The sequence below is a fragment of the Arachis ipaensis genome, chromosome B10 (genome assembly GCF_059453495.1).
Source record: "Arachis ipaensis isolate K30076 ecotype BB chromosome B10, ASM5945349v1, whole genome shotgun sequence".
NCBI lineage: Eukaryota > Viridiplantae > Streptophyta > Magnoliopsida > Fabales > Fabaceae > Arachis > Arachis ipaensis.
In genome coordinates this window covers 112,522,029-112,541,843 of record NC_142435.1, presented here as the reverse complement: position 1 = coordinate 112,541,843, position 19,815 = coordinate 112,522,029, and the positions used below count along the sequence as shown (strand labels likewise).

At 36.5% G+C, this 19,815-nt stretch overlaps 1 non-coding gene across 1 annotated transcript; it reads right to left on the bottom strand.

Moving 5' to 3' along the window:
• Positions 1–13,608: 13,608 nt before the first annotated feature.
• LOC148581330 (small nucleolar RNA R71) lies at positions 13,609–13,712 on the bottom strand. Its single transcript, XR_015895543.1, has one exon. It is a non-coding gene; the product is annotated as a small nucleolar RNA R71 (small nucleolar RNA).
• Positions 13,713–19,815: the final 6,103 nt, after the last annotated feature.

The window sequence follows — 19,815 nt, the reverse complement described above, 5'->3', positions numbered from 1 at the left end:
TTTGTCTCTTTTTTTCTTTCTTTTCTATTTAGTCACAAAAAATAAATAGACAAAATTAGTCTGTATAGCAAATTATTCGCTTGTATAAAATAACTGATCCATTTAAAAAATAATAAAGACTATTTTTTATGCTATTATTGGAAAAAAGACTCTCCTTGTATCAGTTGAAAACAAAATAGAAATCTCATTAACGAAAAATTCGGACAAAACAAAATGAGCGAGAACTACTCATTTACATAACTGTTGCCTTCTCTAAATATATGCTTTAGAACTGCCATTCAATGTTGTTTTATTAAAGCTTGAAAAGGCGATACAATGGGTGCAACAATATGAGAATCTTGAGTAGCATAGCCTCGTTGACCCACTAGGGATAACCCAAAGAAAATAGCCTATCATTGTTGTTAAGCAAACTCCCAAATCTGCGCTAAAAGCAAGCACTAATATACCCTCGGATGATGCCACCACAAGCGGCTAAAGTCAGAGCATTTTCCCGAACCATCTATATTTATTTGAGTCAGTGTTTCGATGGGGCTGTGTCATGCAACTTGAATGATGAAAAATTCAACCACACAACTCTTATTCTTGTTCATCAAATCCATAGCCATCTAATATTCGTTTGCAAGACAAAAACTCCTATGAGAAGCCCATAAATTACAACAAGTTGATGCAAAAAAGAGGAGCCAAAGTACCACATTTTAACAAGAGTAACCTGTTTTAAATTGTCTCTGATCAGTTTAGAACTTGAGCATTTAAAAAAAAAGTTACTATTATATCTTGATTAAATAAAAATAATAGAGATTGATTTATCTAATTTTATACCAAAATTTGACGTGAGTATTGACTTGTCTAACAAAATAAAATATTAAAAAATTAGAAACTAATCTAATTTTTAAAATTTGTTAAAAATTAAACTATTTAACTAAAAGTTTTTTAAGAATTAATTTTAAGTATTACTCAAAAATTAATTATTTAAAAGAGAAGAATTATATAAATTAAATTTAGCAAAGACTAAGGAAAGATATTCAACTCGCCTCTATCCAATTAGAATGGATAACTATTAAAATCACTATGAGATGAATTTTTAGAGAGGAGTCTTGGACGAAGGCGGAGACAGTACCCATTATCATTTCTAAGCCAAGGCATTTAACATGACAAAATGACAAATGACAAATAGCAAATCCTAATTACAAGTAGATCTAATAGACTTAAATAACGGTTATGCTACACATACAAGCCTTTTTGATTTACAAGTGCTACAAGTTGGGCCAAGCCCAACAAAACTTATGCGCATTTTACTTCCCCTACTGGAGCATAAAGACACGCGCATCAGTGAACCGTTTCCAAAGCGCGTTCATTATGAACAACTCTTATTCTTCTTCTTCGTCAATCAAAACCCTAACCCTCCAGATTCAAGCAAGAAGCAACATTCGAAACTAACAACAACTTTGAAGAAACTTTCAAACTCCTAGCCAAAAGTAGATGAAATCAACAAGAAAATATCCAAATCTTGATCAAAAAATACTAAAGGTTGTAGAAGGCTTAGAGAAGGGGGGTTGAATCTATGACCTTCTTTTAGCTTAAAGAGTTAACCCTTTTAAAACAAATTTGCTATCTGAAACTGTTTGAACTAAGCAACGAAAATTTATGAGACAATTTTATTTTGTCTCATGAATTTCAGAAAATAGGACAGAGCAGAGAAGAGAATAGCTAACACCATCATGTATCCTAGTTCGGTTGCCTTGTGCTATGCAACCTACGTCCATTCTCCTCCATAACAATGGAGGAATTTCCACTATAGTTAAAAGTATTATATACACTAATTCCACAGGATTAACACAATCCTTTCACACTCAAGTTCTAATCTAACTTAACATTTGCTATGCTAATACCTAACTCTTCACTTTTAGTGCTAACCCAACTAAGAAAGGGATACATCACAGGTACAAGATACAAGACATGGACTTACCTAAAGAAATCTGAAAATAACTCTAGACTTATCTCTCAAGTGTATCACTCATTCTCATTCAATCATGGGCTTTTACTTGAACTCACTCAATATGCCTTTTCACTCAAAAAATTACAAAAAGATAAACATTGAAAAGCAAAAAAATACAATCTGCAATAACATGAAGGAGATTGACTTCATCAACAGCCTCTTTGCTATGTGATAAACCAGATTTGCATGTCTCTGATTCAATTTTTCATCTTTGGCAAAATGCTTCTTTGAAAGCACTGTCCAAGTAGAGGGACTTTCTCAGAGAACTTCTTCACAGAACAAAACCTCAAAACACTGGGTTATCTCTCCTTACTTCTGAATGAACAGAAAGTCTTCTTTTATCTCCTTACATATTGCTGGGTTCTTCTTCCTAAGTTAACTTCTTGAGCACTGTGCTTTACTAACCCACCATCTCACTTTTCCAGTTAATCCCCAAACTAGAAACTTTGGTTTTGACTTCCCTTTTTTGACCGAAAGCCTCAGGACAACAAACACAAAAAGATCTTTCAATGGTAAACCAGATCTGAACCATTGAAAAGCTACTTGGTCCCCAAGACTTATTCATGACCGTAGATGCACAACAGATTGTAACAGAAATCAACTTTCTCTTGTATCCCATTTTGGACTGAGCAGAGAGTTGGAAAGAAGAGAAGAAATCAGTATGCATGCAATAGAAAATAGGTTACCTTTAACCTTTGCCTTAGCTTGATTTGGTTTGATATGGTTGATTAGACCTCAACCTTTCTTGCTTAACCTTCTCTTGCTTTCTTCTTCTATAAATAGCTTAGGAAAGAAGCACTCTCTCTCTTTCTTTGAGTTCTGACCAAGGCAGGAAAAGTGTACGTTGATTTTGTGAAAGCAAATGAGAGAGAATTGCTTGTTGAGTATCAAATTAGGCTTGGATTGGTTCTACTCAAGTTCAGCCCGTTTTTATTCTTTGTTTCTTTTGGGCTTTATTTGCATTTTAGCCTATCAGTCTTGTTTCTTGTCTTCCATCCACTTGGGCTATTGTTATAATAAGTTTTTGGCCTGCAACATTTAATTCTAAATGATCAGCAAAGTATAATTATAAATAATTAATATTTAATTATTTATTTTGTCCAATAAAATAATGTTTGTCATCACTAATTAATTTAGTTAATTTCTTAACTCAACAATCTCCCCCTTGATGACAAACATATTTTAAACAAAGATCAAAGGGGAATGAATTCAAGTAAGGTTAAGAAACTTCCCTTTGAATTATGTTACTTGCTTTTATATTGCTCCCCCTTTCTTTTTCAAGAGTAGCTCCCCCTGGATTTGTGCTCTTCCTTTTTGTTCCTGTTTGCATTATACTTACAAAAAAAAAAAAACTGTACATAATGTAACTTGACTAAGGGATACTACATAACCAGCAACACAGATTTAGCCCAGTATTTATCATATCATGTCAGCAGCAAAAACAAAGTATCAAGATTAATCAAGGAAAAACCAACAATATATGAAAGCAAGTTCCAATTGTTATGTCAATACGTTCCCTGCAGTAGCACAGTTGCAAAACAAAGTTTATATGCTCAATACTATCATCAACAGCAATTAGAAATTCACAATTAAATCACAAATCACAAAAAATTCAGTAGCAGCAAGCAAAAGTTAGAGCACTTTAAATGTAAGAAGCACTTTAAATTCTGCAAGAAAGTGTTAGAGCACAGTTCAAAATATGAAGTAATTGAAAATTAAGTGCAGCAGTAGTTAGAGTATTACAGTCATCCAAGACAACAAAAATTAGTTCAAAAGTAGCAAAATAAACAGAATTCATGAGACAAAAAGAGCAGATAGTAGTAGCTTCATGAAACAATCCTAGGCATATGAACCAGTTCCCTCCAAATCAGCTTCCTCTTCAACATCAGTGGCATGATCTTCATCTTAGTTAAGATTATCAATGAACTTCATAAACACAACCACTCTATCCCTTGATTTTCGGAGGAAATTCTCATGTTTGCTGGCTAGCTTTCTTTGCTCCTTGCTCATGACAATCATGTGATTAGATTGGGAGACAAACTCCTGAACAACATCTTTGACAGCATTCAGCAGAGTAGATTTTTGGCCAGTAGAGATGGAGGTATCCTCGGTGGAAAGAGGAGGAGATTCATCAGGAATGAACTCTTCATCATCATCATCTAGAACCACTCTCTCAAATCGAGTAGGTCCTTTTTGCTGTTTCACTGCACCACCTCCCTTTAGATATGAATGTCTATTTTCATAATTCTCATTGGTCAAGTCAACACTAAAATACTCAAATATGCAAGTTAGAAACATGCCATAAGAAAGTGCTTTGTCTTTCTCACTCCTAACAGAGTCAAACATGTATCTAACCATCAAATATGCAAATGAAATTTATGTTTTGGTGAGAAGGGCATATAAAACAAGAGTGTCAGTGTAGGAAACCCTTTGATATGAACCACTTTGAGGAAGAATGATGTGGTTGACAATTCGGTGCAACTGAGCACGTTCATATCCTAGGACTTTGTGAGTGGGTGTAATGCCATCAATCAAGGAGACATGTTCACAAATATTAGCCAAAGCATCATTGTAAGAAACACCAACTCCTTCATTCCACTTAACAGAAGTATAAGCACAAGGCCCAACATCAGTATACTTTAATGAATCACTGATTGTTTCATTATTTAAAACTATGTCTCGGCCCTTTACATATGAGTGAACAGTGCCTTCATGATATGTCATGTTAGCATAAAACTCTTTGACCAAAAGAGGATAAACAGACTTTTTGATGTCAAATAGATTATTCCAGTCCAGAAATTCCAAGTTTTCAACAAAAGGAAAGCCTTTCTTTTTCAAAGTTGGTAAATCAGCAAGAAAAGAGGGACACAGGGTACGGTACTTAATAACTCCATCATAAAAGTCATTATTCATGCCAGACCTAAATCTATAAGGATTGTAGTTAGAGTGAGATGTCATGAAGTGGGATTTATGAGCAAAAGGATCAATGTCGGGTTCTCTAACAGATTTGAGAGGAGGATGAGGTTTACCTCTTTGAGAACGCAAGGGAACCGACTTTGACTTAGGTCGTGTGGGCTCAGAGGCAGGTTCAGGCGCTGCCGGTCGCTTCCCTTTCAACGTGCTAGGCTTTGATGACCCAGGTTTGGATGGTGGTTCCTTTGGAGGTTGAGGGTTTGGCGTCGACTTGGCTGAAGAAGGGAACCTTGAAAGGTTCTTGGTGCGAACCATGGGATCGGTTCGTAGAGGAGAGGTAGGAGGAGAAGGTGTGGGAGTGAATGTTGGGTCCTAAGAGCGTGTTGAGGGTCTTGGATTTGCAGGAAGCTTATGAATCCTTTCACGCTGTGGCCTTTTTGCAATAACTTTCTTCCTCATTTGGTTGGTTTTAGATTTTTTAGGGAAGAGAAGTAGTAAAGATAGTGGGAAGAAACCGAAAGGTTTGAGAAGGAGTTATGGAGGAAAGAAAATGAGTGTTGGTAATCGTACCCAAAAGAAACTTTCACAAACTATGCAACTGCATCACCTTCTGATTTGACTTGAAAAGACTTGACATTATAAAAGGGAAATATTTGATTTTATTTTTAAAATTAAAAGGAAATCAATTCAAAATTTGAAAAAAAACTTTATTGGACTTGAAGTCAAAATATAATAAAACCAAAATAAAAATCCTGGACAAAAAATCTGAAACACACAAGCCAATAAAAAAACAAATATAAAAAATATAACATTCATATTGGGCCCAGAGGTAATTTGAATTAAGGAAATACATAGGACTACTCATGATCTAAATTTTGGGGTTGGCCCAGATAAATCAACCCTTGCAACACGTCCAGAACACGCTGATTGAAGGGAACTATTCTTCACTTGCCCAGAATTGTCTCATACCTGTTTATGAGACAAAATTCTAACAAACACATCAGCAACTTTTAAACAAAGAATCGTGGCTTAAAATTCCTAGACTAGTCCTAAGCATGCAAAATCTGTCCTCAACTAGTGGTTTAGTAAAAATATCAGCTAATTGCTCCTTTGATTTAACAAATTGAATGCTAATATACCCTTTTTGGACATGTTCTCTTATTGAGTGAAATTTCACTTCAATATGTTTAGTCCTAGAGTGCAAAACTGGGTTTTTAGAAATATTAAGGGCACTCATGTTGTCACACAACAAGGGAATATTTTCAGCATTTAATTTGTAATCAGCAAGTTGTGTTTTTAACCACATAACCTGAGAACAACAAGAAGAAGCAGTTATATACTCAGCCTCTGCAGTGGACAAAGCCACTATTAGCTGCTTCTTACTTGACCAAACATTCAGGGACTTTCCAAGGAAGCAACATAAGCCTGATGTACTTCTCCTATCAACCCTATCACCGGCAAAATCTGCATCACAATAACCAACTGCAGAAAAATTATCAATCTTAGGATATCAAAGACCAAAATTGGATGTGCCATGGACATATCTAATGATCCTCTTAACTGCAGAAAGATGAGACTCTTTCGGATTTGATTGGAATCTAGAACACATTCCAACACTTTGCACAATATCGGGTCTAGAGGAAGTTAAGTACATAAGAGAACCAATCATTCCTCTATACCTAGTCTCATCCACATCTTTCTCAGTTTCTCCCTTGTCTAATTTTGAATTAGGGTGCATGAGAGTTCCCATTGGTTTGGCATTTTTCATACCAAATTTCTTAACTAATTCCTTGGTATACTTTTCTTGATAATGAAAATACCTTTTTTAGTTTGTTTAATTTGTAGCCCAAGAAAAAAATTAAGTTCACCCATCAATCATCATACTCATGTCAAATTCACTTGTTATGAGTTTTCCAAATTCAGTATAGAGGGATTCATTGGCTGATCCAAAAATAATGTCATCAACATATATTTGGACTAGAATGAAAGAATCATTAGAATTCTTGATAAATAAAGTAGTATCTGTGGTGCTCCTTTGAAAACCATTTTTCAAGAAAAAAGAGCTAAGTCTCTCATACCAAGCTCTAGGAGCTTGTCTTAAACCATAGAGAGCTTTTGATAATTTGAAAACATGGTTGGAAAGCTCTTTATTTTCAAAACCAGGTGGCTACTCCACATACACTTCTCTATCTATTACACTATTCAAAAATGCACATTTCACATCCATTTGATATAATCTAAAACCACAAAACGTAGCATAGGCTACGAGTAGTCTTATGGCTTCAATTCGAGCAACAGGGGCAAAGGATTCATCAAAGTCTATTCCTTCTTCTTGGTCATATCCTTGTGCCACTAGTCTTGCCTTGTTTCTTGCAATGCTACCATCCTCTCCTAGCTTGTTCCAAAAAATCTACTTGGTTCCAGTCACTTTCTTTTCATTTGGCCTAGGAACCAATGTCCAAAGTTGGTTCTTCTCAAACTCTTGGAGCTCATCTTCCATTGCCTTTACCCAAGAATGGTCGCCAAGGGCTTCCTTAACATTTTGAGGCTCCATTTGAGAGAGAAGGGCTATGTTTGTCCCTTTACTTTCCTTTCTAGTTGAAGACCGAGTTCTAACCCCATGAGATACGTCCCCAATAATAAATTCCTCAAGGTAATTCTTCAATCTCCATTCACGAGGTCTGGTGGACTTGGAGGCAAATTCAGTTACCAAGGGATTCTGGGTACTGCTGGTTTCAGGATCTCCTTCAGATTCATGATACAAAATGAAATTGTCTCTTAAATTTTCAGTCACTGCAGTTTCTGGTTCAGCTTGTCTAGAATTTTCATTTTCATGATTTTGTGCAGTCTCATTTTCTTTTTGAGCTTGATTCCCTGCATCACAGTCTTCCAAAATACTATGCACCAAGTTAGTATCACAAAATGTAACATGTATGGACTCCTCAATAATCCTAGCATCTTGATGATAAACCCTATATGCTTTACTAGTTGTGGAGTATCCTACAAACAAGCACTCATATGCCTTTGGATCAAATTTACCTAAATTATCTTTGTTATTAAGAACAAAACATTTACATCCAAAGATGTGCAAGTAGTCTAAGTTTGGTGGGTAACCTTTCCAAAGTTCATAAGGGGTTTTCTTCAAAAATTTCCTTATGATAGTTCTATTCAAAATGTGGCAAGCCGTGTTAACCGCTTCAGCCCAAAGGAACTTTGGAACATTGCTCTCAAAAAGCATAGCTTTTGTCATTTCTTGTATGCTTCTATTTCTTCTTTCCACAACACCATTTTGTTGTGGTGTTCTTAGACAAGAGAAGTTGTGAGATATTCCAAATTCCTCACAAAAGGATTCAAATAAATTGTTTTCAAATTCAGTTTCATGGTCACTTCTTATAGAAGAAATCTTTAAATCCTTTTCATTTTGAATTTTCTTGCAAAAAAGTTCAAAGGCCGAAAAGGCTTCATTTTTATGTACAAGAAATAAAACCCAACCAAACCTAGTGTAGTCATCCACAATCACTAAACCATAGTGTTTACCACCTAGGCTTTGAGTTCTTGTTGGACCAAATAAATCAATGTGTAGCAACTCAAGTGGCCATTTAGTAGAGATGTCTTCCTTCGGTTTAAAAGAACTTTTTATTTGTTTTCCCATTTAGCAAGCATCACAAGTGATGTCTTTGTCAAACTTTATCAAAGGAAGACCTCTTACTAACTCTTTCTTTACAATTTTGTTTATTTGAAACATACTTGCATGGCCCAATCTCTTGTGCCATAGCCACTTTTCAGATTCTTTAGAATAAAAACAGGCTACATTTTGATCTTTTAGTTCATCAAGGGTAAGTCCATACACATTATTACAATGCTTGGCAACAAAAAGTACTTTATTAGTCTTTTCATTTACAACACATCATTCAAATATTTTGAAAATCACCAAATATCCTAAGTCACACAGCTGACTTATACTCAAAAGATTGTGCTTCAATCCACATAACAAAAATACATCATCAATGAAAGTAGATTGTTCATTACCTACTTTTCCAACAGCAATTATTTTTACCTTTACCATCAGCTCCAAAGGTCACAAAACCTCCATCATACTTGTTTAGTTTGATGAAGTAAGTTGACCTTCCAATCATGTGCCTGCCTAGAGCATCCACTATCCAAGTACCACATATCCTTTTTGTTCTTGGATGCTAGGCAAATCTCATCAAAATTATTATTTCCAGTCATGAAGCAGTCTTTATCTTCACCTTCAGAATCTTCTTCCTCATTGGAGTCATTCTCAAGATCCTCCCAAGCTGCCATGAGCACTCTCTTGTTGTCTTTCTTTCCTTTGTCCTCCTTCTTGAGCTTTGGACAGTTTAGCTTGAAGTGTCTAGCTTCCTTGCAATGATGACATGTCACTTTGCTCAGGTCCATCTTTTGTTCCTTTGAGCTTGAACCCCTGTACTTGCCCTTGTTCTTCATCATCCTTCTAAATCTCCTAGCAAAAAATAAAAGCTCATCATCTGAAATACCATCACTAGACTCACTCTCTTTTGATTTTATTTTTGACTTGAGGGCTATTCTCTTTTTGTTTGAGTCTGGGTTTGTGTGTGTGGTTTCATAGGCAAGGAGTTTTCCTCTTAGCTCATCATAGTAATGAGCGGATAATTTATACCCTTTTTGGCATTATTTTTACATAGTTTTTAGTATGATTTAGCTACTTTTTATTATATTTTTATTATTTTTTATTTAAAAATCATATTTCAGGACTTTAATATGAGTTTGTGTATTTTTTTGTGATTTCAGGTATTTTCTGGCTGAAATTGAGGGACCTGAGCAAAAATCTGATTCAGAGGCTGAAAAAAGACTGCAGATGCTGTTGGATTCTGACCCTCCTGCACTCGAAGTGAATTTTCTGGAGCTACAAAAGCCCAATTGATGCGCTCTGAATTGAGTTGGAAAGTAGACATCCTGGGCTTTCGATCAATATATAATTGTCCATACTTTGCCTGAGATTTGATGGTCCAAACTGGCATTCAAAGACAGCCTAAAACATCTTGGCGTAAAACGCCCAAACTAGCACCAGAATTGGAGTTAAATGCCCAAACTGGCACCAAAGCTGGCGTTTAACTCCATGAACAGCCTATGCACAAAAAAGCTTCAATGCTCAGCCCAATCACACACCAAGTGGGTCCCGAAAGTAGATTTCTGCACTATCTGCACTTAGTTACTCATTTTCTGTAAACCTATGCTACTAGTTTAGTATAAAAACTACTTTTAGAGATTTATTTTACATATTTGATTAATTTTATGCTATCATAGACCTTTATTCACGTTTGGAGGCTGGCCTCATGGCCATGTCTAGACCTTTTTCACTTATGTATTTTCAACGGTGGAGTTTCTACACCCCATAGATTAAGGTGTGGAGCTCTGCTGTTCTTCATGAATTAATGCAAGTACTATTATTTTTCTTTCAATTCACGCCTACTTTTTCTCCAAGATATACTCTCGTACTTAATTCAGTTAAGTCAGAATGAAGGGGTGACCTGTGACAATCACCCAATCTTCGTTACTCGCTTAGCCAAGATCTGCGTGCCTGATAACCACAAGCGGTCTACATGATGTTCAACGTAGTCATTGGATGACAGCCGGAGTATATTCTCTTGGATATCTAATACACGGACCGAGTCCGTGAGATTAGTATCTTTGTGGTATAGGCTAGAATTATTGGCAGCCATTCTTGGGATCCGGAAAGTCTAAACCTTGTTTGTGGTATTCCGAGTAGGATCCGGAAAGGGATGACTGTGACGAGCTTCAAACCTGTGAATGTTGGGCGCAGTGATAGTTTGAAAAAGGATCAATAGATTCTATTCCGACGCTAGCGGGAACCGACAGATGATTAGCCATGCGATAGCTGTACCTGGTATTTTTCATCCGAGATGAGAAATCCGACAGTTGATTAGCCGTGCAGCAACCGTAGAGGACCATTTTCACTGAGAGGATCCTACAGCTTGCTATGAAAGGAAGTAACACATGGTTGGAAGAAGGCAATAGGAAAGCAGAGGTTCAGAAGCAACAAAGCATCTCCAGACGCTTATCTGAAATTTCCACCAATGAATTACATTAGTAACTTTATTTTATTTTATGTTTTATTTATATTTTAATTATCAAAACCTCATAACCATTTGAATTCGCCTGACTGAGATTTACAAGATGACCATAGCTTGCTTCAATCCGACAATCTCCGTGGGATCGACCCTTACTCACGTAAGGTATTACTTGGACGACCCAGTGCACTTGCTGGTCAGTTACGCGTAGTTGTGAAGAAGTGTTGAGATCACAATTCCGTGTACCAAGTTTTTGGTGCCGTTGCCGGGGATTGTTCGAGTTTGGACAATTGACGGTTCATCTTGTTGCTTAGATTGGGTAATTTTATTTTATGTTTACGCTTTTTATTTTTATTTTCGAAAAATCTAAAAAAAATATTTTGTGTTCTTCAGAATTTTTAAGAATGAATTCTAGAGTTTCATGAGACATGTTGAAGCCTGGTTGGCTGTTAAGCCATGTCTAATCTTTTGGACCGAGGTTTCCACTTATCTTTGCAAGAGCCTTTTGGTTCCTATCAATTTGGCTGTTGTATGTAATGCTTTGTTAAAGCTTGGCTGGCTATTTGGCCATGTCTAAATCTTTTGGACTGAAGCTTTCACCTCAAGCTTGGCTGGCCCTTGGCCATGTCTAATTCTTTTGGATCGAAGCTTTAGACTAACATTGCATGATTTCTGGAATTCTTATTAAAAATTTTGAATTTCTTTATTTTCTTTTTCCAAACATAATTTTCAAAAAATACAAAAAAATTAATAAAACCATAAAAACCATGTCAAATTTTAAGTTTGGTGTTAACTGCATCTTTTTAATTTTTCTTAAATTTTCGAAAATTCATGCATGTGTTCTTTCATGATCTTCAAGTTGTTCTTGATGATTTTCCTTGTTTGATCTTTGATTTTTCTTGTTTTGTGTCTTTTCTTATTTTTCATATGCATTCTTGAATTATTAGTGTCTATAGTTTAAAAATTTTTAAGTTTGGTGTCTTGCATGTCTTTTTTTTCTTAAAAATTTTCAAAAATATGTTCTTAATGTTCATCATGATCTTCAAAATGTTCTTCGTATTCATCTTGACATTCAAAGTATTGTTGCATGCATTTTTTTTGTTTTAATCATAAACTTTTATGTTTTGTGTCATTTTTGTGTTTTTCTCTCTCATCATTAGAATTCAAAATATAAAAAATATCTTTCCCTTATTTTGCTCATAATTTTCAAAATTTTATATTGATTTAGTCAAAACTTTTCAAAATTTGGTTTTTTCTTATTAGTCAAGTCAAAATTTCAATTTAAAAATTTTATCTTTTCAAATCTTTGTCAAAAATCAAATCCTTTTCATTCTTCTTTCCTGTTTTTCGAAATTTTTAAAATTGATTTTGAAAATTTTTTTCTCACTTTTTATTTCATAATTTTCAAATTTATTGCTAACAATTAATATTTTGATTCAAAAATTTCAAGTTGTTACTTGCCTATTAAGAAAGGTTCAATCTTTAAATTCTAGAATCATATCTTTTAGTTTCTTGTTAGTCAAGTAATCAACTTTAATTTCAAAAATCAAATCTTTTTAATTTCCTTTTCAAATCTTTTTCAAAATGATTTTCAATCATATCTTTTCAAATTGATTTTCAAATCTTTTTCAATTAACTACTTGACTTTTTGATTGTTTTACTATTTCTTATCTTTTTCAAAATCACCTAACTACTTTTCTCTCTCTAATTTTCGAAAATAACTAACCCCTTTTTCAAAATTCTCTTTTTTAACTAATTATTTTAAATTCTAATTTTATTTTATTTTCCTTCTTAAATTCGAATTCTAACTTATAATTAAAATAAAAACAAAAATATTTTTCTTTTTAAAATTCGAATCTCTTCTATCTCTCATCTCTTTCTATTTATTTATTTATTTATTTACTAACACTTCTCTTCTTCTTATAATTCGAACCCTCCCCCTCTTTTTGTGTTCGAATTCTTTTTCTTCCTTCTTCATTCTATTCTTCTATTCTTCTACTCACATAAAGGAATCTCTATACCGTGACATAGAGGATTCCTATTCTTTTCTGTTCTCTTCTTTTTCATATGAGCAGGAACAAGGATAAGAACATTCTTGTTGAAGCTGATCCTGAACCTGAAAGGACTTTGAAGAGAAAACTAAGAGAAGCTAAAGCACAAAACTCTGGAGAGGACCTAACAAAAATTTTCGAAAAAGAAGACATGGCAGCCGAAAATAACAACAATGGTGGAGATGCAAGGAAGATGCTTGGCGACTTTACTGCACCCACTTCTGACTTCTATGGAAGAAGCATCTCAATTTCTGCAATTGGAGCAAACAACTTTGAGCTTAAGCCTCAATTAGTTTCTCTAATGCAGCAGAATTGCAAGTTTCATGGACTTCCATTGGAAGATCCTCATCAGTTTTTAGCTGAATTCTTGCAAATCTGTGACACTGTTAAGACCAATGGGGTTAATTCTGAGGTCTACAGACTTATGCTTTTCCCTTTTGCTGTAAGAGACAGAGCTAGGACATGGTTAGACTCACAACCTAAAGAAAGCCTGAACTCTTGGGAAAAGTTGGTCAATGCTTTCTTGGCCAAATTCTTTCCACCTCAAAAGTTGAGCAAGCTCAGAGTGGAAGTCCAAACCTTCAGACAGAAGGAAGGTGAATCCCTCTATGAAGCTTGGGAAAGATACAAGCAATTGATCAGAAGGTGTCCTTCTGACATGCTTTCAGAATAGAGCATCCTATGTATATTCTATGATGGTCTGTCTGAATTGTCCAAGATGTCATTGGACCACTCTGCTGGTGGATCTCTTTATCTAAAGAAGATGCCTGCAGAAGCCCAGGAACTCATTGAAATGGTTACAAATAACCAGTTTATGTACACTTCTGAAAGAAATCTTGTGAATAATGGGACAACTCAGAAGAAAGGAGTTCTTGAGATTGATACTTTGAATGCCATATTGGCTCAGAACAAAATATTGACTCAGCAAGTCAATATAATTTCTCAGAGTCTGACTGGAATGCAAGCTGCATCCGTCAGTACTAAGAAAGCTTCTTCTGAAGAAGAAGCGTATGACCCTGAGAATCTTGCAATGGAAGAGGTGAATTACATGGAAGAATCCTATGGAAACACCTATAATCCTTCATGGAGAAATCATCCAAATTTCTCATGGAAGGATCAACAGAAGCCTAATCAAGGCTTCAATAATAATAATAATGATGGAAGAAATAGGTTTGGCAATAGCAAGCCTTTTCTATCATCTTCTGAGCAACAGACAGAGAATTCTAAGCAGAACCTCTCTGACTTAGCAACCATAATCTCTGAGCTAGGTAAGACCACTCACAGTTTCATGACTAAAACAAGGTCCTCCATTAGAAATTTAGAGGCACAAGTGGGTCAACTGAGTAAAAGAGTTACTGAAATTCCTCCTAGTACTCTCCCAAGCAATATAGAAGAGAATCCAAAAAGAGAATGCAAGGCCATAAACACGTCCAACATGGCCGAACCTGTAGAGGAGGGAAAGGCAGTGATTCCCACTGAGGAAGACCTCAATGGACATCCACTGGCCACTAAGGAGTTCCCTATTGAGGAACCAAAAGAATCTGAAGCTCATACAGAGACCATAGAGATTCCACTGAACTTACTGTTGCCATTCATGAGCTCTGATGAGTATTCTTCCTCTGAAGAGGATGAAGATATTATTGAAGAGCAAGTTGCTAAGTATCTAGGAGCAATCATGAAGCTGAATGCCAAGTTATTTGGTAATGAGACTTGGGAGGATGAACCTCCATTGCTCATCAATAAACTGAATACCTTGGTTCAACAAAAATTACCTCAGAAGAAACCGGATCCTGGAAAGTTCTTAATACCTTGCATCATAGGCACCATGACCTTTAAGAAGGCTCTGTGTGACATTGGTTCAAGTATAAACCTCATGCCACTCTTTGTAATGGAGAAACTAGGGATCTTTGAGGTACAAGCTGCAAGAATCTCACTAGAGATGGCAGACAATTCAAGGAAACAGGCTTATGGACTTGTAGAGGATGTCTTAGTAAAGATTGAAGGCTATTACATCCCTGCTGAATTCATAATCCTAGACACTGGGAAGGATGAAGATGAATTCATCATCCTTGGAAGACCCTTCCTAGCCACAGCAAGAGCTGTGATTGATGTGGATAGAGGAGAGTTAGTCCTTCAATTGAATGAGGACTACCTTGTGTTTAAGGCTCAATGATCTTCTTCTGTAACCATGGAGAGGAAGCATGAAAAGCTTCTCTCAGTACAGAGTCAAACAGAGCCCCCACACTCAACTTTTAAGTTTGGTGTTGGGAGGCCAACATCAAGCTCTGAGTCTCTGTGAAGCTCTCTAAGAGCTCACTGTTAAGCTATTGACATTAAAGAAGTGCTTGTTGGGAGGCAATCCAATGTTATTTAATTATATTTATTTATATTCCATTGTTATTCTATGTTTTCTTTAGGTTGATGATCATGTGAAGTCATAAAAACAACTGCAAAATTAAAGCAAAATGAAAAGCAGCATCAAAAATAGAACACCCTGGAGAACAGGCTTACTGGCGTTTAAACGCTAGTAAGGATAGCAGAATGGGCGTTTAACGCCCAGCCTGGCAGCATTTTGGGCGTTAAACGCCAGAATGGGTAGCACTCTGGGCATTTAATGCCAGAAAGGGCTGTCTGGCGTCTAGCTGGCGTTAAACGCTAGAAATGGACAGCAGACTGGCGTTTAACACCAGGAAAGGTAGCAGAGATGGAGTTTAATGCCAGGAATGGCACACAGGGGGCGTTTGAACACCAGATTGGTGCAGAGAGCAGAATTCCTTGACACCTCAGGATCTGTGGACCCCACAGGATTCCCACCTATCCCACATTTTCTTCTCTCCTCTTCACACCTTTCCATATCACTCTTCTCCAAATACCCTTCACCTATCAAATCCTACCCTCTTCCCTATATTCTCTTCACCACTCATATCCATCCATCATAAACCCCACCTACCTCACTACCTTCATTTTCACACATCACAAACACTTCTTCCCCCCTTGGCCGAACCACTCACCTCTCTCCATCTCCTCCATTTCTTCTTCTTCTACTCTTTTCTTCCTTCTTTTGCTCGAGGGTGAGCAAACCTTTTAAGTTTGGTGTGGAAAAAGCCTTGCTTTTTGTTTTTCCATAACCATCAATGGCACCTAAGGCCGGAGAAACCTCTAGAAAGAGGAAAGGAAAGGCAATTGCTTCCACCTCCGAGTCATGGGAGATGGAGAGATTCATCTCAAAAGCCCATCACTAAGAAAAGGATAGAGCAAACAAGAGAGCCCACTCATAGACCTCAACAAGAGCATGAGGAAATTCCTCATCAAGAAATCCCTGAGATGCCTCAAGGGATGCACCTTCCTCCACAAAACTATTGGGAGCAAATTAACACTTCCTTAGGAGAACTGAGTTTCAACATGGAACAACTAAGGATGGAGCACCAAGAGCATTCCATCCTCCTCCATGAAATTAGAGAAGAACAAAGAGCCATGAGGGAGGAGCAACAAAGGCAAGGAAGAGACATAGAGGAGCTCAAGCACTCCATAAGATCTTCAAGAGGAAGAACTAGCCGCCATCACTAAGGTGGACCCGTTCTTTAATTTCCTTGTTTTTATTTTTCTGTTTTTCGAAAATTATGCTTTATGTTTTGTCTATGTTTGTGTCTTTATTACATGATCATTAGTGTCTAGTGTCTATGTCTTAAAGCTATGAATGTCCTATGAATCCATCACCTTTCTTAAATGAAAATTTTTTTAATTTCAAAAGAACAAGAAGTACATAGATTTCGAATTTTATCTTGAAATTAGCTTAATTATTTTGATGTGGTGGCAATATTTATTGTTTTCTGAATGAATGCTTGAACAGTGCATATTTTTGAATTTGTTGTTTATGAATGTTAAAATTGTTGGCTCTTGAAAGAATAATGAAAAAAGAGAAATGTTATTGATAATCTGAAAAATCATAAAATTGATTCTTGAAGTAAGAAAAAACAGTGAATAGACAAAGCTTGTGAAAAAAAATCTGGCGAAAAAATAAGAAAGAAAGAAAAAGAAAAAGCAAGCAGAAAAAGCCAGTAACCCTTTAAACCAAAAGGCAAGGGTAAAAAGGATCCAAGGCTTTGAGCATTAATGGATAGGAGGGCCAAAGGAATAATATCTTGGCCTAAGCGGCTAAACCAAGCTGTCCCTAACCATGTTCTTGTGGCGTGAAGGTGTCAAGTGAAAAGCTTGAGACTGAGCGGTTAAAGTCGTGGTCCAAAGCAAAAAGAGTGTGCTTGAGAGCTCTGGGCACCTCTAACTGGGGACTCTAGCAAAGCTAAGTCACAATCTGAAAAGGTTCACCCCGTTATGTGTCTGTGGCATTTATGTATCCGGTGGTAATAATGGAAAACAAAATGCTTAGGGTCATGGTCAAGACTCATAAAGTAGCTGTATTTAAGAATCAACATACTGAACTAGGAGAATCAATAATACTACTTGAATTCTGAGTTCATATAGATGCCAATCATTCTGAACCTCAAAGGATAAAGTGAGATGCCAAAACTATTCAGAAGCAAAAAGGCTACAAGTCCCGCTCATCTAATTGAAGCTAATCTTCATTGATAAGTTTGGAATTCATTGTATATTCTCTTCTTTTTATCCTATTTTGTTTTCAATTGCTTGGGGACAAGCAACAATTTAAGTTTGGTGTTGTGATGAGCGAATAATTTATACCCTTTTTGGCATTGTTTTTACATAGTTTTTAGTATGATTTAGCTACTTTTTATTATATTTTTATTATTTTTTATTTAAAAATCATATTTCTGAACTTTACTATGAGTTTATGTGTTTTTCTGTAATTTCAGGTATTTTCTGGCTGAAATTGAGAGACCTGAGCAAAAATCTGATTCAGATGCTGTTGGATTCTGACTCTCCTGCACTCGAAGTGGATTTTCTGGAGCTACAGAAGCCCAATTGGCGCGCTCTCAATTGCTTTAGAAAGTAGACATCCTGGGCTTTCCAGCAATATATAATAGTTCATACTTTGCTCGATATTTGATGGCCCAAACTGGCGTTCAAAGACAGCATAAAACATCTTTGCGTAAAACGCCCAAACTGGCACCAGAATTGGAGTTAAATGCCCAAACTGGCACCAAAGCTGGCGTTTAACTCCAGAAACAGCCTATGCATGAAAAAGCTTCAATGCTCAGCCCAAGCACACACCAAGTGGGCCCCGAAAGTGGATTTCTGTACTATTTGCACTTAGTTACTCATTTTCTGTAAACCTAGGCTACTAGTTTAGTATAAAAACTACTTTTAGAGATTTATTTTACATCTTTGATCAGTTTTATGCTATTATAGACCTTTATTCACGTTTGGAGGCTGGCTTCACGGCCATGCCTAGACCTTTTTCACTTATGTATTTTCAACGGTGGAGTTTCTACACCCCATAGATTAAGGTGTGGAGCTCTGCTGTTCTTCATGAATTAATGCAAGTACTATTGTTTTTCTTTCAATTCACGCCTACTTCTTCTCCAAGATATACTCTCGTACTTAATTCAGTTAAGTCAGAATGAAGGGGTGACCCGTGACAATCACCCAATCTTCGTTACTCGCTTAGCCAAGATCCGCGTGCCTGACAACCACAAGCGGTCTACATGATGCATGTTCAACGTAGTCATTGGATGACAGCTAGAGTATATTCTCTTGGATATCTAATACACAGACCGAGTCCATGAGATTAGTATCTTCGTGGTATAGGCTAGAATTATTGGCAGCCATTCCTGAGATCCGGAAAGTCTAAACCTTGTCTGTGGTATTCCGAGTAGGATCCGGGAAGGGATGACTGTGACGAGCTTCAAACCTACGAATGTTGGGCGCAGTGACAATGTGCAAAAGGATTAGTGGATTTTATTCCGACGCTAGGGGGAACCGACAGATGATTTTCCATGCGGTAGCTGTACCTGGTATTTTTCATCTGAGACGAGAAATTTGACAGTTGATTAGCCGTGCAGAAACCGTAGAGGACCATTTTCACTGAGAGGATCCTATAGCTTGCCATGGAAGGAAGTAATGCATGGTTGGAAGAAGGCATTAGGAAAGCAGAGGTTCAGAAGCAACAAAGCATCTCCAGACGCTTATCTGAAATTCCCACCAATGAATTACATAAGTAACTTTATTTTATTTTATGTTTTATTTATATTTTAATTATCAAAACCTCATAACCATTTGAATCCACCTGACTGAGATTTACAAGATGACCATAGCTTGCTTCAAGCCGACAATCTCCGTGGGATCGACCCTTACTCACGTAAGGTATTACTTGGACGACTCAGTGCACTTGCTGGTCAGTTACGCGGAGTTGTGAAGAAGTGTTGAGATCACGATTCCGTGTACCACATAGGTTATAAGACTTAGGTTATTGCTCTCGGTTAGGACAGTGGCAGTGGTTTCCCATTCTTTTGTGAGGCTTCTAAGGAGTTTTCTCACTAGGGTTTGTTCTGAGTAGTTTGTTTCCATAGCATCAAGGTTGTTGATTATGATTAAGAATCTCTCAAACACTTCATCAATGCTTTCTCCATCCTTCATGTTGAACATCTCGAACTCTTTTCGTAGCATATCAATCCTCGTTTCTTTGACCTGTTTAGTGCCTTCGTGTGTAACCTGGAGTTTCTCCCAGATTTCTTTGGCTGTCTTGCATCTAGACACCTTTCGGTACTCTTCAAAGCTGATAACACAGTGAAGAAGGTTGATGGATTTAGCATTCAGCTCCATCTTCTTCTTATCGTCTTCATTCCAC